General features: G+C 36.1%; 1 pseudogene; it reads right to left on the minus strand.

Annotated features, from left to right (window-relative positions):
* LOC148957779 (uncharacterized) overlaps nucleotides 1-25151 on the minus strand; it is a 49457-nt pseudogene that overhangs the window by 20889 nt on the left and 3417 nt on the right.

The raw sequence follows: 25151 nt of genomic DNA on the forward strand, positions 1-25151 counted from the left end.
ATTGTAAATTCTTGGTTGAAAATTTCCTGTGAAAAAAATTTTCTACCTGTGATTTCCTGTGACCAATGTCACACGGTAACAGAGAAAGTAATGCCCTGCAACTGACTATCTTTGTAAAGTGCTTTTGTACTGCGGTTCCAAGCAAATGTTCCTGCTTGTTTTCATCAAATATCCAAGTGATCCTGTTCCTGCTTGTTTTCAAAAAGTATCCAAGTGGTCCAAAGAGAATTGTGATGACTTTAGTGAATGGCTTGCAACACCAAGGATACCAGCTGACAACAGATAACTGGTACACTTCATTGGAACTATCCAAACAATTGAAAGAAATTGGGATTTGGGCCATCAGAAGAAACCAGTAAGCTGGCTTTCCAAAATAAGTGGTGAATGCAAAGTCGAAAGTTTGAGGGAAGCTTGCATATCGCATGGATGATAATGATACAAGAAAATATTACAATAAGAGACAAGAAGAGTCAGACAAAGCCACTCTTGATGACCTCAACAAAATATTCTGCTTTTAATGCTGATGGGGATGGTCAGAAAGTCAGAGAGGAAAACCATATAGCTGACAAAAAGTACAAATGTCAGCTAATTTGGGCTTACAATCATTCTAAATTTGCTTATTCACAGTTTATTCTTATGAGATGGAGAAGAGAACCAGACGCTGGCCTGTCAAATGATGCTAAGACTGATGCAGAAGGCACTGCTAAATTCATGTTTTATTTAAGGTATTAGCAGAAAAGTCAATGAAGCGCTTATGCTTGTATGTGAAGATATTTGACAGCCTGATGAATCCAGCTAGAAACAGACGAATCAGGCCTCAGTATTTGAGACCAGACATTAAGGGCAAAATTTGTCCGATGGAACAATTGCCAGGAGGAAAAAGAAAAGACTGTATTGTTTGTTCCAGCAGGCAAGAGGGTAAAAGGAAAAGAATGTTAAGAACTCATTATTAGTATTTGTTATGGTGATCACTCTCTAGACATTAACCACTGCGTAGTAGCCTTGCGTAATCATATTATATGGCTTGATTGTAGCGTGGTAGCTAACTGTTGTTGTTGTTAACTCATTCTTGTTATGTTCTGTTCAACTGAAGCGGTTTAGCCCTTTTTAATTCATGCTTATTATACTCAACATTTCTAACAGGTTATGGGCCTCGGACATTATGAAACATGAAATAGCCATACGAAAAGTTTTTTAAGTGTTTCTTTCTCTGAAAGCTTCCTCATCTGAAGACACAATGAACAGCACACTGAAGTTTCCAAAGCTGAACAGGTCAAAATACCGAACATGGGCGTTCCACATGCGGTTATATTTAGAGAGCATGGATCTCTTTGAACATACTAAACGCAACATACTAAAACCGCCTCACCAAGGCTTGTTAAAAAAAAGATGATCAAATTTGTTGTAAAAGTATCAATAGTTTTTTGAGAGGAGAAACGTTTTGCTGACATCAGCAAACTGTTTTACTTTTTGCACTATAACTTACAATCTTTCTATAGATTAACCTCTTTCTATTAAAACTACTATTTTTATGTTTCTGCTAATTCTAGAAGCAAAAATTGGTACTTCAAAAGTCGATGACATCATCATCAGAAAATGCTGATGTCAGCAAATGTTCATTGTTTGTATACCCACCCTCTAAATTTTCTTAGATCCCAGTCCTACCGCGTGAGTGTATTCGCCATTTTCATCACATAAAATTAGTAATAATGGTCAATTGTCTTTGGACAATCATGATTGAAATTACTTTGGGCTATTTCTGAAAATTTTTCACTTTTATGAAATCAATTTTGATTCCAGAGGAAAAAGATACATTTATTGATTTTGAGGGTGAATATGAAAGCCTTCGTGCCGTTGTAATAATTACATTGGCGATCACCGCAAATCTAAGGCTGAACAGTGAGTGCATCTTTGACAGGATTATGAACCATTCCTAGATTTAAGGTAAGTATATAATTGATTTTGTCTAAATGTGAAATTTCTAAAGCGTTTTGGGTGGGGAGAGGTAAAAACGTAATTTACCTGAATCTTGACACGAAATTTATCGTTCATTTGCGAGGTGTTTTTTATATTATTCTTTGCGATCGAACAGTGGCGCCAATATAGGTTAAATAGCAACGCATGATGATGAACTGGACAAAAAATAAAGTGGAAATTCGCTTTGTAGAGGCGTGCAATGTTTTTTGTAGACAATGTGGTAAAAACACGCTGAAATGGCGAAAATGGGCCTAATTCTATCTGCGAAGCGATTTTGTTGTGAAAATCCTGTGTGCTGATTGGCTTTGAACATGGTAGCGAACAGAGCTCTCAGCCAATCAAAGATTTGACCGCTATGCTCTTCTTAACAAGATTGTTTAGAGCTTAGTAAATAGACCACTCAAATCTTGATAAACGATCATATTAATTCACGCAGACATAATTAACTGGTTTATTAACTCAAAATTCTGGACTATTTCAATTCCTATTCTTAATTCATTATTCATCAAACAACTGAAGTTCTTCCTTTAATTACAACTGCAATCAGTATTTGTTTGCTTCGGTTTTCCAAGTTAATTGTTGAGTTTCAACCATTGTAAAACCTATAAGAATATGTAACCTTTCTTGCAGTTAATAATAAAGAAGTTTTCTTTAATGCATTGTTGCATCTTCAGTTGATTCAAATGTATAATAATAAGCTTGAAATAACAGCATTTTATTTGTCAGGCAGTTGTCAATCAGCATACAATCTGTTACAATAATCTATAAAAACAAAACAAAATTCTCAAAAAAGATGAAAAGATTCATTTAAATTCTAAAATTCACAACTTAAAATGAAAGCAAATGATAACTTAGAATATTAAAGAAGGAATTGATCCCAATTATCAGCTTTAATGTTTGGATTTTTTTACCTTAGTAAAGAAAGGACCTCTTTGTCTGAATTTCTTTAGACGGAAGGAAATTTCCATTAATATTTAGGACTGGATGTAGATGATATTACACAAAATCAATCTTTGAAAAAAGGGGGTTGCATTGCTTTTCCTGAATTTTGATGGGGGGAGGGGTTTGTTAAAAATTGAAATAGCTTGCAATATTGAAGATATCATTAAAACATCTGCAGATATTATGAGTTGATTTATAAAAATGTAAGATAATATATGGATGATACAGGCTCTACGTAAAGATTTAAAAAAAATTTACTTTTCAACTTTGTTTGCAAATCCACCAAAGCTGCACAGACTTGCCCAAATTTGTCTGCAAATTAGGCACCAATATACTGAAGGATCTTGTAGTTTTGCAACCTTTCAGTGAAGCATTACTTATTTGAAAACCAGCACACTGGCTTCATTTGTTTGTTTATCGGCATTATCATCTGCTTTTTCTACCAAAATCTATTCCCATTACCCTAAAGGCAACAATGCAACTAATCATTTTTTAAACAGAGAAATATTGCAACGCTTTGTTACAGATGTTAAGGGTCAGGAATTTGTTCAAATTCTTTGGACAAGGTGTGGCTATTCCAGCACAGCTTCACATATTAATTTTAATCCAAACCATTTTGTCTCAATCTTTCTTATTGGTGAAGATTCTCATGGCAAAACATGTAAATCCCATGTTTCTGTATCAGCACCTGAACTTGTTAAAACAAAGTTGAATCTGCCTCCCAGAAAACTCTCTAAAGAAAGCATTGCCTCATTGGAAAAAAAATATTTCTGAGGGAGCAAAGCGAAAACAAGAGTTTGATTGTATCAGTGGTGACTCAGCAACCCCTGAAAAGAAACCTTGGTTTCCTCTTTTTTCTGGAAGTGTCAGTTCTTTTGATATTGGCCACTTTGTCTTTTCTGGAAAACAGTAAGATGATTCTGAGCTAGCAGATTTTTTGAAGAATATCTGAATCCCTCCACAAGATTTTGAATTTCCTCCTGAATGATTTTTCATTGGCTTGCTTGTTCAAAATTTTCAAATTGGTGTTTTTGTGTTCCATGTCTATTCTTTGCAAAGAAAATTGGTCATTCTGAAGCAAGAATAAAGGTGCTGCTCAAAGAGCCGTTATGTTATTGGACAAGTGCAGGAGAGAAATTAAAGCAACATTCCTCAAAGTCTTTGACCCACAAGGACTCTGTTTTAATGATGGAAGGCTTCAAAAGAAGGATGGAAGACTCTGGTGAAAATGAGGTGCATGTTTTAGCTGACAGTGCTTTAAAAAAAGAATAGAAAATAATATATCAATTTTAGCCTCAGTTATTGATTGTATTGTTTTTTGCAGGCAGGAATGTTTTGGATTAAGTGCTCATAGAGATGATGCAAAGTATTTGGCAATTCCAGGGGATAATCCAGGAAATTTTCAGGCTCTTTTGAATTTCCGAATTCCTAGTGGTGATAAAGTACTTGAAGAGCATTTTAAGAACTGCCCTAAAAATGCTACTTATAGAAGCAAAGGGATCCAAAATGATCTAATTTCTTGCATTGGTGCATATTTATTGGCCCAGTTAATTTTGGAGATTGAAGCTGCAAAGTTTTTTAAATATTAGCTGATGAGGTTTCAGATGTTGGTGGACAAGAGCAGATGCCATTGGTCCTCAGATTTGTTGATGCAAGTGGAGAAATTCGTAAAGTTTTTCTAAAGTTTGTTTTTTTACTAGCACGATAGGTAAGGCAATTGCTGATAATATCACGGAAGAAATAAACGAGATGGGTCTAGATATTTCATACTGCAGCGGCCAAAGCTATGATGGTGCAGGAAATATGTTAGGCAAATGCATTGGAGCTGCAAATTTAATCCTTGATGATAATAGCAAGGCATTGTTTGTTCACTGTGCATCACATCGTTTAAATCTTTGAGTTGCCAGATCCTGCGATATTCCAACCATAAAGAGACTGTTTGGGTTTATTTCTAAAAGGCTTTCTTTTCCTACCCATAAAGGCTAAATTTGTTGCAGAGTTTTATCGAAGATACCTTTCCAAATTAAAAAAGATCAAAGTTGGTCAATGTTTGTGCAACCAGGTGGGTTGAAACGATTGACGCTTTGGAGGTATTTGAAGATCTTTTTGAGTCACTGATGATTTCATTGATGACCATATTGCTAATAACATTGATGGAACCTGGAATGGAAGTTGAAATTCCATGGCTGATGCAGAAGGTCTTTATAAGTCTCTTTACTTTTTTGACAGCATTATAGCATTCGATATCAGTTGTCGCTTGCTTTCTTTTACAAGACCCACCACAGTTCTTCTTCAAACAAGGCAAATGGATTTTGCACAATGCAACAACAGTGTTTGTCTCTTAAAAGGAAGTTTCAGTTAAGTCAGAAAAGATGTAAATAAATATTCAACAGAGTTGTTTGAAAAGGCAGTTCAGTTAGCCTCAAAAGTCTTCATAACACCATGTATCCCAAGAACCTGTGGCATTCAGAGACGTACAGAAAATTTTCCTCATTGCTAACTTAAAATCTAATGTTCCTGCTGATGACCCAGACGATTATTACAAAAGATCTTTGCTGGTTTTTTTCTTGACCATATGGTTACCCAAATTGAAACAAGATTTTCTAATTACAATGTAAACTTGATGAGAGGTTTACCTATTATTCCCAAAACAGTGGTAGAAAGGTTGAACAACAAAGCTCTTGTGCCATGGAAAGATAATTTTAAACAGTTTTAAAATTCCTATGAAGATGATATGCCAGTTTTTAATAACCTTGAAACAGAGATGGATATGTGGGAGACGTACTGCAGAAGAAAATCAGAAAATGACCTCCCTGAAGATCTTTCAACAACATTGAGAGATGTCAATCTTATGAAAGACACCTCCCCCATTTGTGCAGCACTCAATATATTGGGAACTGTACCAGTAACTACTTGCGAGTGTAAAAGATCGAATTCAACCCTGAAACAGATGAAAGATTACAAAAGAAGTACAATAGGCAAAGAGCGACTTAATGGACTGGCACTTATGTGCATTCATCGATCAGTACCACTCAACTTTGACAGAATAATCAGCGTGTTTGCTGCAAAAAATCCTAGACGAATGCAACTTAGAATGTGATGATATTTTTGACAGTGATGATATCAAAGAGATTAATTAAGATCTTAGAAACTCTCTTTCAAATTTAGCTATTTTAAAGAACTGTTGCTGATCTTTGATATTTGCCTTGCCCTGTCCATTATTACGTTTTATAATAGAAGGGGGGACGCAATACCTGCATATTTTGGCCGCATATAACAAATGGGATAAGCGAATGTTAGGGAAAAAAGTTCTGGCATTGTGAATTCAGCGAAGAAACAAAAAATGAAGGTAATGTTTGTTCTAATGGTATATTTACAACAATTGATAGTACTCTGTGACTTAGCAGTGACAGAAAGTGCACTGTGAGATCATAAAAGGCATACCTTTTAAAGAATTGGACAATTTTACTTGTAGAAAAGATGTAAGCCAAAAAAAGTTACAACTACTTAGAAAGTGGCTATTGTATTCATTTTAATTCATTCATGCCTTGATATGCGTACATAAAATAAAAAACAAAGTTGATAGAGTGGAGTCACTTGGTGCAAACCTTGTGCTAATAGGGGTAAAATCATGAAACTTTGCTCAAAGAAAGTTTTTGTAACAACGAAAAGATTTAGCCTTGGACCCATCCAAAAGTCACGTGCTAGTGTATTTTACGGTCCAGAATGCCACACGCATTAACAAAAATTAATTATGTCAAAATACATTTTTATCTACATAATTTGAAAGATCACGCAAAGTGGAGCTAAAAATACCAAAACACTACATTTGTAAAGTTGAATGGTAAAAGTTGAGAAACATAGCCTGAAGTACACAACCTATGTAAGTGATAGTGACCCATCATCCTATGGAGTTGTGTCAGAAGCATTGTCAAAGGAATATAGTTCATCCTATTTTATTTATAAATAGGACTGTGTTGGCCATATCCAGAAGTGGATGGGGACAAATCTTTGTCGCCTTAAACTTAGCGCAAAAGGAAAGACACTTGCTGATGGTGGAACCATTGGAGGAAGGGGGAGATTAACAGACTGAGTAATTGACTCATTTCAAAATTACTTTGGTTATGCCATACGTAACAGTTCAAACAATTTAACAGCCATGTACAATGCAATTTGGGCTATATTTTTTCACTGCATTTGTGAAGGACAAAAGTTGAAAGTTGTATCAAATATTTATTGCAAGGAGTATACGAGAGCAAACTCATGATACAAGTGGGTGGAACTTTTTAAAAAACATACTCGTCCTGTAATATAATAAACAAGAGAGAGTACTTGATCACTTTTTGTATGAGATTCAGTTGATTTAGGCACGAAAACATGTAAAAGTTGTAATCAAGTCGCTTCCACTACCAGATCGAATCATTCTTGCGTCTTACTGACCTCATTGGGCCCTACCAATTTGGAAGCAGAGGGTAGTTGCTATTTAAAGGCATTGAGTCATGGTAAATAGGTTTCTCTATAGGGGGTCATTTGGTTTCAGCGTGATCGCTGCTGTTTCATGTGATATTGGCATTCGTTGTTGACAACTTGCTATTCATGGAAACTGTTATGTTTATCAGTACGAGGTGGGTTCATGTGACCAGTTCAAGGTCAACCAATAGCATCGCAGTCATGGAAATCATGACTGAGCAGATTTTGGCACTTAGGGTATACCCAGTCTATTTATCATGACTCAATGCCTTTAAGCAGCCTCGCATCGCTTAGCGGCAGTTAGACTATAGTTTCGGACTGGATGTTATTTGATGTCTTCAATGTTTGATTTGAAATTTTCAAGATTTGCTTGTCTTCGGATTTGTCTTGGACAACCTGAGAGATTTGTCTAGACTATTGGCAAAGGGTTGAGCTCAAGATGGCCAGCTACAATAGGGCAGAGGAGCTACAATTTAAACAACACTCTACAAGATATTGGAGGTACAACTTCTACATTTGGAGAAAAAGAAGACGATGGAGGAAAGATTTTAAGACAACTGTGGGATATTATTGCATTAATACATGGAGAGAAAACAGTAGGCAAAGACAGTGACGAGGAAAGAGAAGAGTTGGTGTAAAAAGCAAAGGATGACAGCGATGATGCAGAAAGATTTAATGAAAGTGCTAAGAGACCAGGAAAATAAAATCAAGGAAGCAAAACAACGAATCCAAAGGCTGAGTAGTATGGACGCAAGTAAGTGCCCCTTTTTTGTCAAGGTCACCTCAAACTCCAACAAAATCTGAAGAAATAAATAAATCTCTCTTTGTTGAAGATAGTAATATGCAAATGACAGATTTAGTCAGATTTAAAGATCTCAAAATTCAAGGCGTAATTTCTAATGAGAAGAATTGTATTTCTCATACAAGCCTAAATAAACAAATCAAAAGTACTGTGAACAAGGGTTGGTCAGAAAAGAAAATTTCAGATGTTGTGATTCTGTTTCGCCAAGCCTTCTTATTCGATCTTATTTAGAAAGTATCAAAAATTTGAGCTTGACTGAGTTGTGTCAAATATTACATAGTGACTACTGTTGAAAATGAGAAAGTGAAGCTAATCAGGAACTCATTAAGACGTTCTTGCTTCAGTTCAAGAAGCAAGTTAGTCTCCACTAACTTTCTTGTTATTGCAGTAAGAGTTATCAAAACAATCATTGGCAGGAACCTAAGGTACTACGCAACGTGATGCATACTTTCGCTAGTACAAGATGGGAAGGATATGAACACGAAACAAGAATCAATTCTCATTTAACACCTAAAGAACATAATAGAATTTCTCAACTTGTTGGAAAAAAATGGACTATTGACTTTAAATTAAACGGAAACAAAACAAGTGTACTGTGGGACACTGGATCTCAAATTTGTCTTTTGTCATCTGAATTCCTGCAAGTCAATTTTCCTGATTTGAAAGTTAAAAGTTACTCAAAATCGTCTTTAGTTTGGAATTATTAACTGCAAACGACACCTCTGTGCTGTACCATGGTTTCGCCTAATTAGACTTTGAATTATTTGACGATATAAATGGTCCATCCATTTTGAAAGTGCCATTCTTGGTGTCAGATGGCAATATTGCTTAGCCGATTATAGGGTTTAAAGTAATCAAAGAATCCGTAAAATTGAGAGCTCAGATAAAAGACGATTCCTTCAGTCTTTTCAAACTGCATTTCAACAAAAAGATAAAGAAACCACTGAAGCTTTGATAAATGCGATTTTGGAAGTAAAAGACACACATTTAGCATTGATAAGTTCTCAAAGATCAAATATCACAATCCAGCCAAAACAACATATAAAAGTTTCATGACAGTGCAACGCTGAAATAACTAACAGTAAGACCCCAGTGTTATTTGTACCTGATGAAAATGGGTTTTGGCCACCAGGTATCGAAATCAACAACGCTTTGATTGTGTTGCTGAGGAGTAGGTCTTTCAAAGTCAAAGTTTACAATGATACAGAGAATCCAATTATGTTGCAAAAAATGATAATAATAAACGAATATTTGTATAAGATAAACACTTCAACATTTACAACATTGCTGTTATCACTGTGTGCCCTGTGCCCTAAAAACTTAAATGAAATTGAAAGAAAATGTATAAAAGGCGTTGAAAAAATCTTAAAAGAATAAAATCTATAAAACCTTATGTCACATTGAGATGAAGTAATGCTTGTTACACCATTAATATCATGTCACAAAAAGTGCATTCTAAGTTTTCCAACAAATTCCTTGTATGTCTCTGTCTGACATATGGCTAGAGGTAGCTCATTGTACACTTAAGCACCCATGTACAGATATGACTTTCGTGCACAATATTTTTTAATACTCGGTAATTGCAGTGTAGAGCTGTTATTCTTGTTTCCTTTTCATGCTCTCTCAGAGTAAAATAATTCTGAAAATGTTCACAGATATCTTTGTCAAGGCATTTTCGCACAAGTTTACAAGCTCTCATTTTATTCGCATTTATAACTGACACAAGTCCTTCGTCTGCTGATTCATCACAATAAACAATTTTCAGTGGTCGAGAGTGGAATGAGGAAAGTCTGCTTATTTACGTGTTTGTGAGCTTTAGTTGTAATTAACAATAATTAAATGTTGGAAGAATCATAGTAGGATAGATTGTACTTGCTGTAGCATTGTTCATGCATGATCTTATTTTTGCCAGTAGTCGCAGTCTACCAGATGCATGCTTGAAAAATTTGTCTAAATGGGAGTTCAAGTTTAGTATGGTATCCAGTTGGATGCCGAAATATTTATCAAGTGTTGTATTCTTAATAACTGTTGAGGTTGGCTGTGACTGTAAGTGGCTTGTTTCGCTGTTGTGCAATTTGTTGTGCTGTTCCAAAATGAATCAACTTTGTCATGCCTTTCTTCAGATTCAATATAAGCTCATTGCATCTCAGCCACTGATCTCAAAAAAGACTGGATCGAGTATCTTTAGTTACAGGAGTGAATCAATTTCCAGACAACCGTCACCATCTTGGCTGGACCGGAGACTTGACAGCAAGTACATTACGAAGAGATAGCTGTGATATCCATTTATACGTCTGTTTTCATTACATAACAGGAGTATTCAAAGCAATCATCGTTTTACAAGGGTTTTTGAAGAAAGAAACTTTGGCCTGTTCTCAGCACGGCGGGTGAATATTCTCTCTATTTTCCATCAAAATCATAAATTCATGCTGAAATCACTACACAGTCAAATTTACTTTTACTTACATAGGCCTGTAATGGCATGTTTAATTGCTAAATAAGATAATGCTTAGTTTGGTGATTTACTTGAGTGTTGTACAATGAATTTCTTGCTATTTTTATTTATATGAAAGGGCCTAAATTTCGTAAAGATCATTGTCCTAAATTTCATCTCAACTAAAACACCTTTACGTGACAAAAATACCAAATGGATATGAATCAGAATTTGGTCAACGCAAAAGAAAATAAGTTCTAGCTTCAACAAATTCTCAAAGGAAGCAAAGTAGTGGGTATATACGTAATACAGTTCAACAGCCACATGAAATAAAATGATGAATTTCATTTGACCCCAAGATTCTCTCTCAAAAATAGAAGATAAATGATATTACAAATCCAATGCCTAAAACAATCAATGCAGAGAGCTGTGTTCCATAGTGCACATCCTGTATGTCCTTTTTAATCATGTAATTACTGATGTTTAAATAATACAAGTTTATTTAATTTTTTTCGGACTTTGTCCCCTGAAATTTGATTGGTTGTCTCTTTGGCAAGGTGACGAAAGCGAACTTTACAGTAACAACTAGAAATTGTCTTTATCAAATGGAAGATGTGGTTGTCAGTTGCTGCAGAATCAAACATGTGATCATTGAGGGTTGTGATAACTCTAGAAATGTTCAAGTCCTGCAGCACAGATAAAAGTATTGGATTGCAAAATTCCTTTCCCTTGTGGTAGCTTTCCATCAAAAAACGTGGTAGCTAATCCTCTTCACACCAGCATCTTTCCCTCCCCAAATATGGTATCTCTTTAATGTCACTGGTGTCCAATTTGAAAGACCAGCAAAAATAGTTTTTGAAAAGACTCATTTTAATTGTCTTTTGTAGCTATATAAGGTTAAGAAAGTTGTTGCTGTCTAAAACAGAAACGGGTTTTTTTCTTGTCGTAAAGGGACACTTCTGTGAGTGAACTCGGCAAACAAGGGGGCATCAACTGTCATGGTCGATCCCATAGCAACATTCTCCTTAATAATTTTGACCATTACGCAAGCTGCATGACAGAATTTTGCTACTTTAACATGGCATTTTGGTTGTTTGAGAGCTTCCATTTGCCTCTCTTTTCTTTATAATTTTTTTCAAGCTTATCATTAATGGAAGCCTTTGCCCTTGGAGTTTCCTCAATTTTTATGGTAGTGCTACTATTTCTTCTTCTTTCTCTAACAGTTCTTCCATGAGCTGTTTGTTCTGCAAATTAAATTACTAGATATCATCCACTGTATTTCCCCCCTGGTTTGGCTGTGCTTGGAGAATGAACCAGTTCTTAAACAATCGTCTTTTCACTTTCAAAAACATAACGATCAAAAACTCAATCATGGAGTCAGCATACGAGAAGTTTTGCGGTATTTGTTCCTCCAGCAAGAAATATTGCTTTTTTTCTTGAAAAGTTTCTTGTGCATAGATGCTCTATTCATGTGGGTCACCAAGTGCAAGGTGTGGCTACATATTATTTTGAATTTGATATTTCAACATTTTACCTTTTGAATTGTTGATGTTATGAAAATGCTGGACTGTAACATTGCCCAATAATACAGAGCAACTGGGGAGTCAAGTTTATCTCTCTCCCTGCCATCCCCCCACCCCCTCTTCAATGTTGACAGAAATTTCCCAGTTCATTTTGAACAATTTATGAATTTCAACTACCAGCCATACTAACCTCATATTGTACAGAATAAAAGAATATATTACAGCACAATGACTTGATGATAAATTATTTGCTCATAAGGTTTTGAAACGAATAAGTACCGACAAGAGATTGAACTGAAACATAAACATTTGTGAATGCTGCGCAGAGTCAAAATCTTTTCAGTGACCTGGAATGTTCAAACTGCAAATTATGATTGTTGGGTTTGGTTGTATAAATTGTGGTCTGGTAGAATAATTGCAAGTAGTTTCTTTCAAATAGATGGGTTTAGTCTCCAGACACCTAGGCACTATCAGTCTTTGTAATATGAGCCATGCGATCGGCCTCCACACACGCGCAAATTGTCCAAGGCGTGCTAATCATTGCACGCGCAAAACAAAGAATTTGCCACAAAATTTTTTTAAAATTGCTCAACTCAAAGTCGGTTCTATTGTTGTCCAAGATGTTGTTAAAGTATTCCCGTAAGGGATTTAACAACAGCGTCAAAAAGATCGCTTAACAGTTGACCCAAGGGGGATTAATCTGCAATCAATACCTGGTGCTTACTGTCAAAACCCGGTAATTTAAATTTTCGATCCTAGAGATGTTTTTACTGTTCGATTGATTATTCTGTTCTTCTGTAATCATGGCGAAAAGAAACAAAGTGGAGCTGGCAACATTCATTGGTTGGGGAAAGAACGAAATTTTTGGTTTCAAGTCGGAAAAGAATGATGCTACTTTGATGATGCTGATGGAGTATTTAGTACAATGAAGTGGTTTGATCAAAAGCAATGGAACGACAACAATGATTACGGGGTTCCAGAGATCACTGCTTTTGCAGCTATTTTCAAAACCCCCCTCAGCAAGACGAAGTTTGATGTTTCGAAAGCTCTCAAGGAATGGAAGTCATTCAAAAAATACGTACAATATAATGCTTGTGGGATTGAAGCAAGAAAGCTGTGGAAAATACACTTTCTCGCAGGGCAGACGAGTACCCCAACCTGTGCATTCTGGCAAAGATAATGGTTGCAATATCTGGCTCCAATTCATCGGAAGAGAGAGCATTCAGTATTCTCAGCATATTATTGTCAGATAATGTCACACAGGGTTATGGAGATGAGACTTCGCATCGCAGTCAATGACATTATATGGACTGACGAAGAAAGGGAGAATATTTTGAAAAGGGCAACAAAGATCTATCTTTCGAAATGCAGAAAGCAAAAGCTGGATAATTACAACAGTTTATCGAAGAAACCAAAGCTAGATAAGGAGGAGGAAGCTGAAGAAAGCTCTGATGAAGAAGAAAGTGAGGGTGACTCTACTTATTTTTAAATTATTTTAAACTTGTTTTTGTGCCCAAAGAAAGTGTGTTAATTTCGACGTTTGTGTCATTTCTCTACCCATTCCTTCTCATTTGATTGTTAGCTCAATTCCAAAACAAAAAAATAAAGCTAACGGTAAGATATTTTTTATGAATATCCGCTAAGATATTCACGGGTAATAGAATTTTTGAGTAGGGTCTACGGGTAATAGAATTTTTTTTTCAATCCAGATTTTTTTGAGTGACTAATTAAATTTAACATCTTTGAGAAAGAACAAGAACAGTTTCCCTGTCAATTACCTTGGTTTCCGTTCAGTAACTTGGTAACACAAAAGGTCTCCTTAAAAGCAGCACCCAGTTCTTGACAACAGGGATGAGAAACAACCGATAAAAAGGAGTTCGCATCGCATGTGCAAAGTAACCAAGGCGTGCGAAATGCCGCACGCGGCCTATTTTCATATTACAAAGACTCCACTATTCTCAAAGTTTTGTCTTACCTTTTTCAGCAGACATTGTTCACCATCTCCATCATCTGCTGCAAACTATTACACTGGCAAAAGCCAACATGACAACTTTCAAGATGAGGAAGACTCTGACAAGGTTCAAGATACTGATGAATTACTGAACAAATTCACAAAGAAAAATGGAAAGAAGAACAAGAGTTGAAGGAAAGCTCAGTGGGCTGATAGCCTTTTGTCTGATATGATAGACATTGTTGTAACTAGTGAATATTACAAAAGGAAACTGATATTTGCGATAACAAAGAATAAAAAAAATGGTAATGCCCTATCAGGAGCTCAGATAGCTCCTTTTACAGCAGTGCAGCTGCATGATTAAAATAGATGGGAAAGTGTACTTGGCATGCACAACGTAACCACAGGGCACCCAGAGAAACTAACGCAGGGACTTTGTTTAAAGAGGATAACGCAGGGATAATTAACACAGTAGAGTGCGAACGAGGCTTCTGCAAACTGATGTTTTGTGTGATATGTGCAGTACCATTTTGCAAGAGGTAATAAAAACGGCTCAAGGACGGTGGTTAAGTATGAAAGACTACGAAGTTGCTCTGGAAATAAAGTTTGTATTTGCAAACTTTCAAGTCAATTCGGGTGAATATCAAAATGATGGCAAGATGTATAGATACTTCTACTATCTGAGTGTCCTTATCTATAAATTTTGGCAACTTTTCGTCCGTACGAAGTAAAATGCTGCGGCAGTCGGTATGTACGAAGGAACGACAGCACGCAACCCAAAAACCTAGAGTGTAGCCACAGATGAAAATTCTTGGGGTTTTTACGAATTTTGAAACTGGAAGTGGTAGATTTTTTTCTTTAAATTTTCTCGAGAAGTAATCGATTGATATGTATTTCACTTACTTAGATATAAAGAATGGCGATCATTTTTGTCTTCGAATCATAGCTTTTTTCTGGTTCTTTCCGTTACATTGCAGTTGGTATTTCCTACACTATTGACAAACATTGTTTAAGATATCTTTTTAATGAGAGCCATTCATATTTTCTTTGATTACTTTAAACTCGAAGTTGAGAGCTGCCTTACACGTGTTTCACTGATCTAAAGAAAACATATCAGAAATATTTTAATTATTATAGACAGAACCAGTGATGTTGTGCCATACAATAGCAATATGCCATACAATAGCAATAGCAATAGCAATTAGAAATATAAACAGGACCAGTGGTGTTGTGCCATACAATAGCAAGGGACTCTTGAAGACATAGCAAGGGTGAAAACATGCCTCAGGAAACAATGAAAAAAAGCCAAAAATTTATCATCTAAATGGAGGCTGAGCCCTTGAGCCACCAAAGCACTACACCTCATTCATGCGAGGTTGTGCTTAAAACAATTCATGCACTGATGGTACAAGGTATTCTTAAAGAAAGTAAACATGCATCAATCAACATTTCTAATCGAAAATTTGTCAAAATCGAAAAATTTAGGGTCTAAATTTTTTCCCAGGAATTTGTTGTATACTATGTTTTCCCTAAAAATAAAGGAAAACCATCAAACTTAAGCTAAACTACCTCTACTGGTTTTTAAAAATAACAGTCTTGGTCTGCTTGTGTCTTATTTATGCTTGCCCTTTATTCACAATATACCTATTGTAGTGTCGAGCATAGGTTTGAAGGCGCATTGTGAGATATCTTTTCGAAACTTCTTTTATAATTTGTGCTTCATGACTGTCTCCATAACCCGGATCAGGAAACAGTGAGGCAGCCTTTGGTGACATTGTGTGGCAACAAGCAGTGATCATTTTTTTTGCAAATGCCCCCCTCTGTTGTGATCTTAATTTTCTTATCTAAAAAATTGAGTGAAAAAAGCCTTTCACATAGCTTCAGTATTTCAAACACCCCCTTGCTCGCGTTAATAAGTCCACGTCTATTTTTCCTTTTTGTAAGAGAAATGGAGGAATGACCTTGATCATCAACTGAGACTGGAGCAGAATTGATTATTGAAAAAAGCAAGTCTTTGCAAGTAATAGAAGCCTTGATTCTTTCTGCAATTCTGCAAATGAATACTGAGATGTAGTAAAGAATATCATCCTTAAATGGGTTCAGACAGTTAGGAAGATCAGGCTCATTAGAGATGGAACTTTCGTCGCCTAGGGATGTAGTTATACCAATGTCCTTCAAGGAAGAAATTCGTTTAGACCATTCAAGTGTGAATATTGTTGTCTGTGCTGCATGCTCATACTGTACACAATTTGCATTTAATGAAGCTTTGATTGAATGACTAAAGAGCATACTCCTTAAGGCAGACTGAAACTGGCTTGAGTTTGGATTGTTGTTCCAACCATGTTTTGCTCGAATACAGGGGAAAAAACTTCAAGGTGATCTTGTGAAAACCTGTATGTTAGTAAATATGATAGTGGATTGACTGGTTGTGTTAGCAGATCTTTTGATATGGATATTATTGACTTTATTGACACTACCATACCAATAAATCCAGTCTTCTTCCGTGAACTGATCATTTTTTTGTCAGTGCCTCTTTTAAGTATTAAGATATTAATAAAAGCCTAACTGTTGTTGCAAAAGTTGTTGCAAATTGTTGCAAAAGTTGTTACAAACTGTTTAAGCGTGCATTAGTCTAACTAAACCTTTTAATGCCCTCTCTATTCTACATAGATTTTACTAGAAAATGGTTAGAAATTTTTTAAACGTTGAGTGATAAATCTTGAAATTCACTGCATACCTCTTCTCAGAACCAAGGTTTTTGTAACGTGTGTGCTTTGAAGTTTTAAATTGGTCAGACATTATTTGAAGTGTTCACTCATTTAAGCAAACTGGACTAAAACCAGGGTATTCTATGAAACATTGCGGTGTTACTCCAAGTTGCTGAACAACCCTAGGTTCATAAAGGGCAATTGGGCAGTTTTCAACCTCTCTACAGCAATGGCATGCTTTTGGGTTTTCCTAAAAAAGATCTCAAAGAGATAGGAGAAGAGCCAAGGTGTTCTGAAAGTTATATAATTGATTCAAAATATTTTTTCTGTTTCGGAGATTTTTTGCTAAAAGCTATGATATATTCCTAACTAGGCCAAGATTTGAACACTTAAGGCTTTTATAAATCTTTTTCTCTACTTAATCAAAATTTTGAAATTTATAAGATACTAACTGCGTTTTGATCTCCGACTGCCATCTATCATACCGAGGGCCTATAAGCGTTTTTACTTGCTGGGGGTTGTATAATAAGCAAAAGAAAATCTTGTTAATGTCATCAGTGGATCTGTTCCATTTAAGTGTCTGTTCAGCTTTTCAATTTGTTGCTTTTCCTCTCTTCGCTCCTGATTATAATTTTCAATCCACTCATCGTCTGCTAGGAGTTCGTCCATGTATGGGCCAATGGAATCAACTCCACCAACAGCAGCAGCGAGTGCGTTTTCGTTGGCCAGGGTCCTCAACGTTGAGAGAAAACTGTGACAATGTTTTGCTGAGCTGTTGCTCTTCGCATATATCAGACAGACTGTCAATGTCTGACATCTTGCATAAAGGTAAAATAAAGTTTTGAATGTATGTGAGTGAATTCCGAGTTACGTGCTTTCTCACTCCAACCATAGATCCTATTGTTGTGGTGCAATGGCAAGTTTTATTATGACTCATCTCACGTCATGACTTGTCTAGTTCCAGATCTCTGTCTTAGGGCACTTTCCAGTTGGGGGCACTGTTCTAAAAACCCCTGTAATCAAGTCTATTTTACCCGGATCCAAGAAAAACTGCAACCAACACATTTCTGATAAGTTATTCTAAATAGTAGTTCAAAGTTAGAAAATTATAAATTTCACATTTGCCTTCTATGACCTTTAACCTTATCGTTCCCATAAACAACAGCTAGGGCAGTTTGCAATTTATTAGTGCCTAAACTATTAGTGCAGGATGCTACGATAGTGCTACCGGTAGAGGTTCCTTCAAAAAGAGGAGATGGGGGTCTTAAAGGGCTAGGATTCTTACTTATGGTTAAATCCTTGGGATAATTACACAACGATGTGTGATGTTTACCATTGCACTTCTTACACATAATTTTAGGTGTACATTCTACAGCTTAATGCCCTTTCCTAATGAAAATAAAACAACAACCATATTTTCTAATAACATTCTTATTTGTGTCTAAGTTTGTAAATTTGGAACAATGTTGTTGGTCGTGGTTTTCTTGACAAAAAGCACATCGTTTCTGGGTGTCAGATCTCCAACTCAGTTCTGCAATGCCGTTGGCAATGCTGTAATTACCGACTTCATCCAGAAGGTCCTCAACTTAGTCAACGGTACTGCTAAAGTGCATCTCAAAATTCAGGCCAATCTTGTGGCTTTCCATCAAAAGTTTGCAGCTCCAGTTTGGGTAGCTTTGCTTTCGCCTTCCTAGTGGAACTACTCCCAGAGAATGAGGTGTTTTCCATGGATGCATGCTGTAGGGCAGTGTCCTTTTCCACGATTTCTTCGATTTCTAACAGCACCTCCGATATTTCCATTGAAATTGCCTCAGATTCCTCCACGTCTTGAATGTGTTAGCCCCATCATTCTGGTCACTCAAAGTTTCCAATACTCGTTCATCCATTTTCTGCAACACGACTTTCTTGTCTGTCAGGACCCCCTTGTATTTCAGAAGCTCTTTTTTATCACCTATCACCTGCCCGAAAATTCCTTACTCTTTCCATAGCTATGGCGATTGTTCTTGTAACATACGCTCTGTGTGCTTCTCTTGCTTTCCGTAGTTTCTTCGATTCTTGCTTTGTTTCCATGGCATTTAATGCACTACACCTCCATCAGTTTCCCTCGTCATCATTCGATCCCTGTAACCTGGCGGTGTCTCCAATTATGTTGGGACCACTTTTTCTAGTGGCGCCCATATGTTAAAATTTATTGATGAACGAAGTGTAAGTTGCAAATTCAGAGAAAAATCACCATTCTGTACAAACTGTTTAGTATCAAATCTATAAGCGTTTCATTTTATATATTCGCTCACAATTGTTACTTCAACTCCAACTCCAACCAACTCTCTAACTAATTTGGTGCTACAATATACATAATCATGATCACTGTTACTTGTCGATTGACATTAACCATGTGTATGTCCTTATTGGGTATGTTGAATCAAAACATGTAAGCTAGTACTGTTTTAAATCAAAGATTGAATCAAAATTCAAATTATAACGCTATATGATACCATGTACATCGGCACCTATTACACTAATGAAGGTAATAATAATAACTTTGTGGGGTTTTACAAAGATATCAAGGAGGGTCTTGGCCCCAACAACAACTGGCTGCATAGTGCTACAAAGCCAAATGTCTCTAGCTATACAGATATTCTTGCAACAGCAAGAAATTAAGGAAAAGTTAACAGCTGCCGTTGAAGATAGAAATCATGCCCTTTGCCGATACAGAGCCATGAGAAATAGATTTTTAAGGACAAAAAGCAACAATAGAAAAAGCATGGTTACACAAGTGTGTGGTGGTTAAATGTTTGTAATGGAATTTAAGCGACAGAGAATGGCATATTACCTTAATAATGTCAAGGAAATTCCTTTCAGACCTGTTGTCAGAAGTTAGGCCACACATTTCACCATATCCGAAATCATTCAGGCATGCTACAGTTACTGCTGAAGTAAATTAGCTGTGACGTTCTATCAATGACTAATGATCACTCAGAATGATGAGTAACATATTTATTGTTTCACCCTGTACACTGTCCGTAATTATTAAACAGGTTTGTCAAACTACTGTTAAATTGCTTGGGTTTAGATTGATAAAATTTCAAAAATCAGAGACTGAATTAAAGCAACTCGTGAATAGGTTTGAAGACAAATTTGACTTTTCCCAAGTTGTGGGATGTATTGTATTTTGTAGGAAAAATAGTCATGTGGGTTTCATTTTGCTATTTAACCCATATTCCAATAAAACAACCAACTGAAAATCCACATGACTATTTTTGCTACAAAATGAAGAACTCGTTAAATATACAAGCTGTATGTGATGAAAATGGGCTGTCTATGGAATTTGATTGTTCACGGCCTTGAAGTGTACATGATGCCAGAGTTTTTGCAAACAGTGCCATAAATAAGCTATTTGTCGAGAAATATTGCCTAATATAGAGCGCACATTAATTGAAGGTGATGTTGTGTTTCCTCCATTACTGATTAGTGACCCTGTTTATCCATTACAATGAAAGAGTTTGAAAGATGCAGCGACAAAAACCAAGTTTTATTTAATGAAATGCTAAGGCCAGTTAGAAACCAAATCGAGTGTGCTTTGAAAGCAAGCAAGATGGAGAATATTCAACAGACTTATTGGTATTGCATTGGAGCATGCACTAACACTGATTTATACATGTTTCATCTTCCACAATTTCTGTGAAGTTAAAGAAGCACAGTAAAGTCTTGACGGTTTCCATGACCAATTCATGGAAGAAAATGAAAATCAGGCCTGTTAACACCATACATCTGCTGACAGATCAAACACACACAATAGTGAAGAAGGAAGCAGAGTAAGAGAGAGCTTGACAAAATACTTTGGTAATTTTCTCCAACAATAGGCAATATTGACTAAATATGAACTATATTTAGAAAGAAAATCATTTTTTATGTTGTGTTATTCATAGTCCCAAAAATCTTTGCACCCACATTCTTTAATATGGCTTTCAATACTCTTCAAAGTAGAAACCTTGTTTGAAGAAAATTTTAGGCTGTTGCTCCAAGTCTCCCCATTCTTAACATCAATTGCTTCAAAAGCTATTTTTTTACAAGACAAGAACACTCTTGCACTCCTGGCCAACCTTTTAAAAGGCAAAACAAGCATTGGGCTGCCATGCCCACCCTTCAGCATCCATGTCCATTCAAATACCTGTAGAGTTACCTAACAACAAGTAGCTTTCATTTCAGAATATATAATGAAATCTGTAAACATGTTGCTAGGACACCAATACAAAAATATCTTGTTACTTAACTATTACATTAAGACAGTTCTTTTAGTTATATTGCATAAAGACAAGCTCTCTTATCAACAATTGTCTTCATTTAAAAGAGTCATATATGTGGGTGCTTGGGTATGTGGAGAGCATTGATTAGAAATCAGGATGATGCAGGTTAGAAACTGAAGTTGCAGGTGTTGGATATTGATTAGGAACTGCAACTGGAGATGCAGTAGATGCACAGAAACCATGGTTCAACATGTGTTGTGTATTGCTTTGCATTAGATAATTTTGGCCATTTGTTGTTTGTGCTAGAAAAGCAAGCCCATTGCCAAGTTTCTGCCCAAGACTAACAATTGACTGAGACTAACAATTCTCTCCATTGACTTGGCAGTATCTGCCAGAATTTCTATACCCTGTTTCTTTGTTTCAAGTTCCTTTCTTGCAACATGCAACATTTCTTCAGACTGCTATGCTGAAAGTCGATAGTGGAATATTTGCATATTCCACTATCGACTATGCAAATTGGCATAGTGAAATATTTTGCAAGTAAAAAGTTGATAATTGTAGTAGGCATAGATGATTGATATTAAGAATGGTGTGACTCTTTGTCTATAATAAGAATTTTGACAGATAACTCCTTCTTTGGCAAGAATTGAAGAAAAAGAATAATTCTCGTTTTCTCCATTTCTTAAAGAATTCAAATTTTAGAACTGTGAGTAATGTGATACCGTTGAAATTGAGTGAGTTGATCTAGTTTTGTTACAATTGAGTGACTTTACGTTACAACATGGTCAAGAGGCTAGGTCCCAGAATTCGTAATACCCAAAGCTGAGCCACACTGCCAGGAACTTTGGGGGGCAATAACATGCGATAGGGGAGTTACATTGCCGAAAGAAAGTTATTTCCCATTATTTGGCTTCCAAATTAACCAAAATACACAATAAAAAAGTTGGTGTATGTCCACTTTAATTGTGTTCCTCTGTACATAGAGGAAAAATAAAAACATACCTGAACTCATGCTCAGGCCTTGAAGAATTTCAATTATAGGCGATACTTAGCCTCACTGAACTCAAGCTTCACTGCAACTAGTGTCCGTGACAACTTTTGGACAGTGCCCCTGTCATATTAATACAAGCAAACACTCTCTCTCTGGACCATTTATTGGTGTCTTTTATCTGTTGTGACATTTTGAACAACATCTTTGTTGCAAATGCCCGCCTTTCCCACTAATTAGATCATGCAATTCGATTCACTTCAGTTTTCATTTAAAGGGGCCTATCAGATAGAGTTTATGGGAGAAGCCATGCAGAAATATTGAAACGGAAGGTACTTCTAGTAATGCATAGCAAAAGCCAGAATCACTTTATGTATGTTCAAAGGCAGAAATTCATTTTTCAGGTGGGGGAGGTGGGAGGCAAAACCCACAAAATGAGCAAATTTGCCATGGTAAACATATTTTTAACTAATTAGTTTACAACTTTTGGACAGTGCCCCTGTCATATTAATACAAGCAAACACTCTCTCTCTGGACCATTTATTGGTGTCTTTTATCTGTTGTGACATTTTGAACAACATCTTTGTTGCAAATGCCCGCCTTTCCCACTAATTAGATCATGCAATTCGATTCACTTCAGTTTTCATTTAAAGGGGCCTATCAGATAGAGTTTATGGGAGAAGCCATGCAGAAATATTGAAACGGAAGGTACTTCTAGTAATGCATAGCAAAAGCCAGAATCACTTTATGTATATTCAAAGGCAGAAATTCATTTTTCAGGTGGGGGAGGTGGGAGGCAAAACCCACAAAATGAGCAAATTTGCCATGGTAAACATATTTTTAACTAATTAGTTTAAAAAGCCCTGTAGCGAGAGGAAAGAATATTTATATTAATTCTATTCGGTTTTGAATCGTATTTTGTGTTAGATAAATTTTAATTTGATTGCAAGTTGTTTAAATTTGATCGCCAAAGCTTTAACAGCAAAATCTCAATGATGAAAAAAGCTCACAGTAAGCTGTTCTTGTCACCATAAAATGAATGAAAATATGACATTCTAAGTTGTGAGGGTGGAAATGACTTTTGAAAGAATGTGGACATGAAAACTTCAAGCTAAACTGAGATGAAGTTGTTGATTGTCTTTTATAGTAATGTAATGAAAACAATAGGTACTTGAAAGTTGCTTACTTGAAAGTTCAAGATCGAGTCAGGTTAAGTAACACCTGCAAAGTTCAATCTGCAGAGTACGGAAGGTCTCCACAAGTTCTTGTGTATGCAAGAACAAATATAAATATGTGCATGTGTGCAACTGTGCAGAAACAGTGTACTATCTTGTGTACGAGTGTGGGAAACTCTGCAGAACAACTTACACAATCTTGAATTGTGCCAGGTTTACAGCTTGACTATTGTTTGTACTTTTTGGTATTCTAAGCACTAGTCATCATTGATTAAGATCTTTGGCTCAGATTTTTTCTTTTTTTCATTATGCTAGCATGCCATGACACAGTTCTGACTTGACTTTGACATGTCTTTAGCATGAGTTTCACATTGGGTGCACATTAGCATCAAAACTGAAGATAGGTTTTTTGCAGCACCAAAATCAACAAAATCAACATGGAACTCACATGGTATATAGATTCTTGTAAAAGTGCACCTGCCGGATACAGACAACATTGAATTAAGGTTGTATTCTGTTAGTTTGATTCTGAGAGGTTGTATTCTGAGAGTTAGTTTGGCCGCACAGGTTTTGAGTTCCTCAATGGGTAATGTTTGAAAGAGATTTGGTCCAACTGATTCAGCTGCAACCGCAGAATTCTGTGAGAAAAGGACCATTTTTTTTACTGCTTTAATGTCCACAGCATGTCAAAAGGTGAAAGAAGAAGGAAAACTTTCTTGCTGCCCTATGAAGACAAATCTGACCACAGATTTTCATGGCTCACTGACGTTTTCTTTGGGTATTTGTTGGCATGGAAAGAGAGTTCAAACAACAGGCCAGGTGATTCTGATGATAATGCACGAGCACACATGTTCATATCACATCAAACACATGAGTGGATTTGCATAAGCATTCATTGATTGATTGCCCTTGTGAAATTTTTGCTTGATTCCGGGATGGAATATGTATTTTCCAACAGATTTTGTCAAGATCCAGTCGAACAATACTCTGGTAAGCAGAGGGCCATTGGAAGAAGATCTGACAATCCCACAGTTCGAAACTTTGGTTTTTGATAATAAGATCAAAACACAGAGATGAAATTCAAAGGCTCAAGGAAAAACACAGGTAAGCAGTACAAATTCAAAGCGTTGGCGTAATGTTGATGATACCAAATTACCCAGACATAAACATATTTCTCCAAAGAAAGTTTATTAAGAGTACTAGACCGACATTGTAAGGAACAATAAGTAAAATGTTTTGTTTGGTTTTGATTAATAATTTGAAAGTTTCTTGAATAAAAGTAAAAACTACACTCTTTGGAGTATAGCAAGAAGTCATTGTGAAGAATTTTTTTCCATCTTATAGGAATATTTTTTTGTTTTTCCTGAATTTAGTTGGAATACAACTTTTAGCTTAATATGCGAAGAACTGTCATCAAGTGCCCATTGTCAACCTCATCATCACCCTCGCCATCGTCCTCTTCCAAATCACTTTCACTTGTCATCAGAAAAACTTTATTTTCCCTAGCATCATACGTCATTGGCAACTCTACTGCTCTACAACACTAAATCAACTTTTGCAACTGTCAGATCGCATTATTGTTTGTGGTGATGGGCAGTTGGATTCAATGGGCCATTCTGCAAAATATGGCAGCTATACTTTTTTGGTGAGAAAATCATACAGATAGTTCACTTTGAGCTTGTGCAGTTAAGTCAAATAAGCTTATAAAGATAGATATGTATCTACATATGTGCACAATTTATGCAATTCTCTCCAAAAGATGATTTTCAATGAAAATTTTGGAATTAACCATACATTTAATAAGGTCTTCATTTTTTGGTCAAATTGTTTCTTTGTTTGATGGATGTAAGGATGATTATTTCTGTATGCTGTTAATTCGTCATCTGATTTGAATTACTTTTTCTTTCTTTGAAGGCAAATGAATGCAAAAGTAG

Source organism: Rhopilema esculentum, chromosome 20, assembly GCF_057945365.1.
Source record: "Rhopilema esculentum isolate cy_ngs chromosome 20, ASM5794536v1, whole genome shotgun sequence".
Lineage (NCBI taxonomy): Eukaryota > Metazoa > Cnidaria > Scyphozoa > Rhizostomeae > Rhizostomatidae > Rhopilema > Rhopilema esculentum.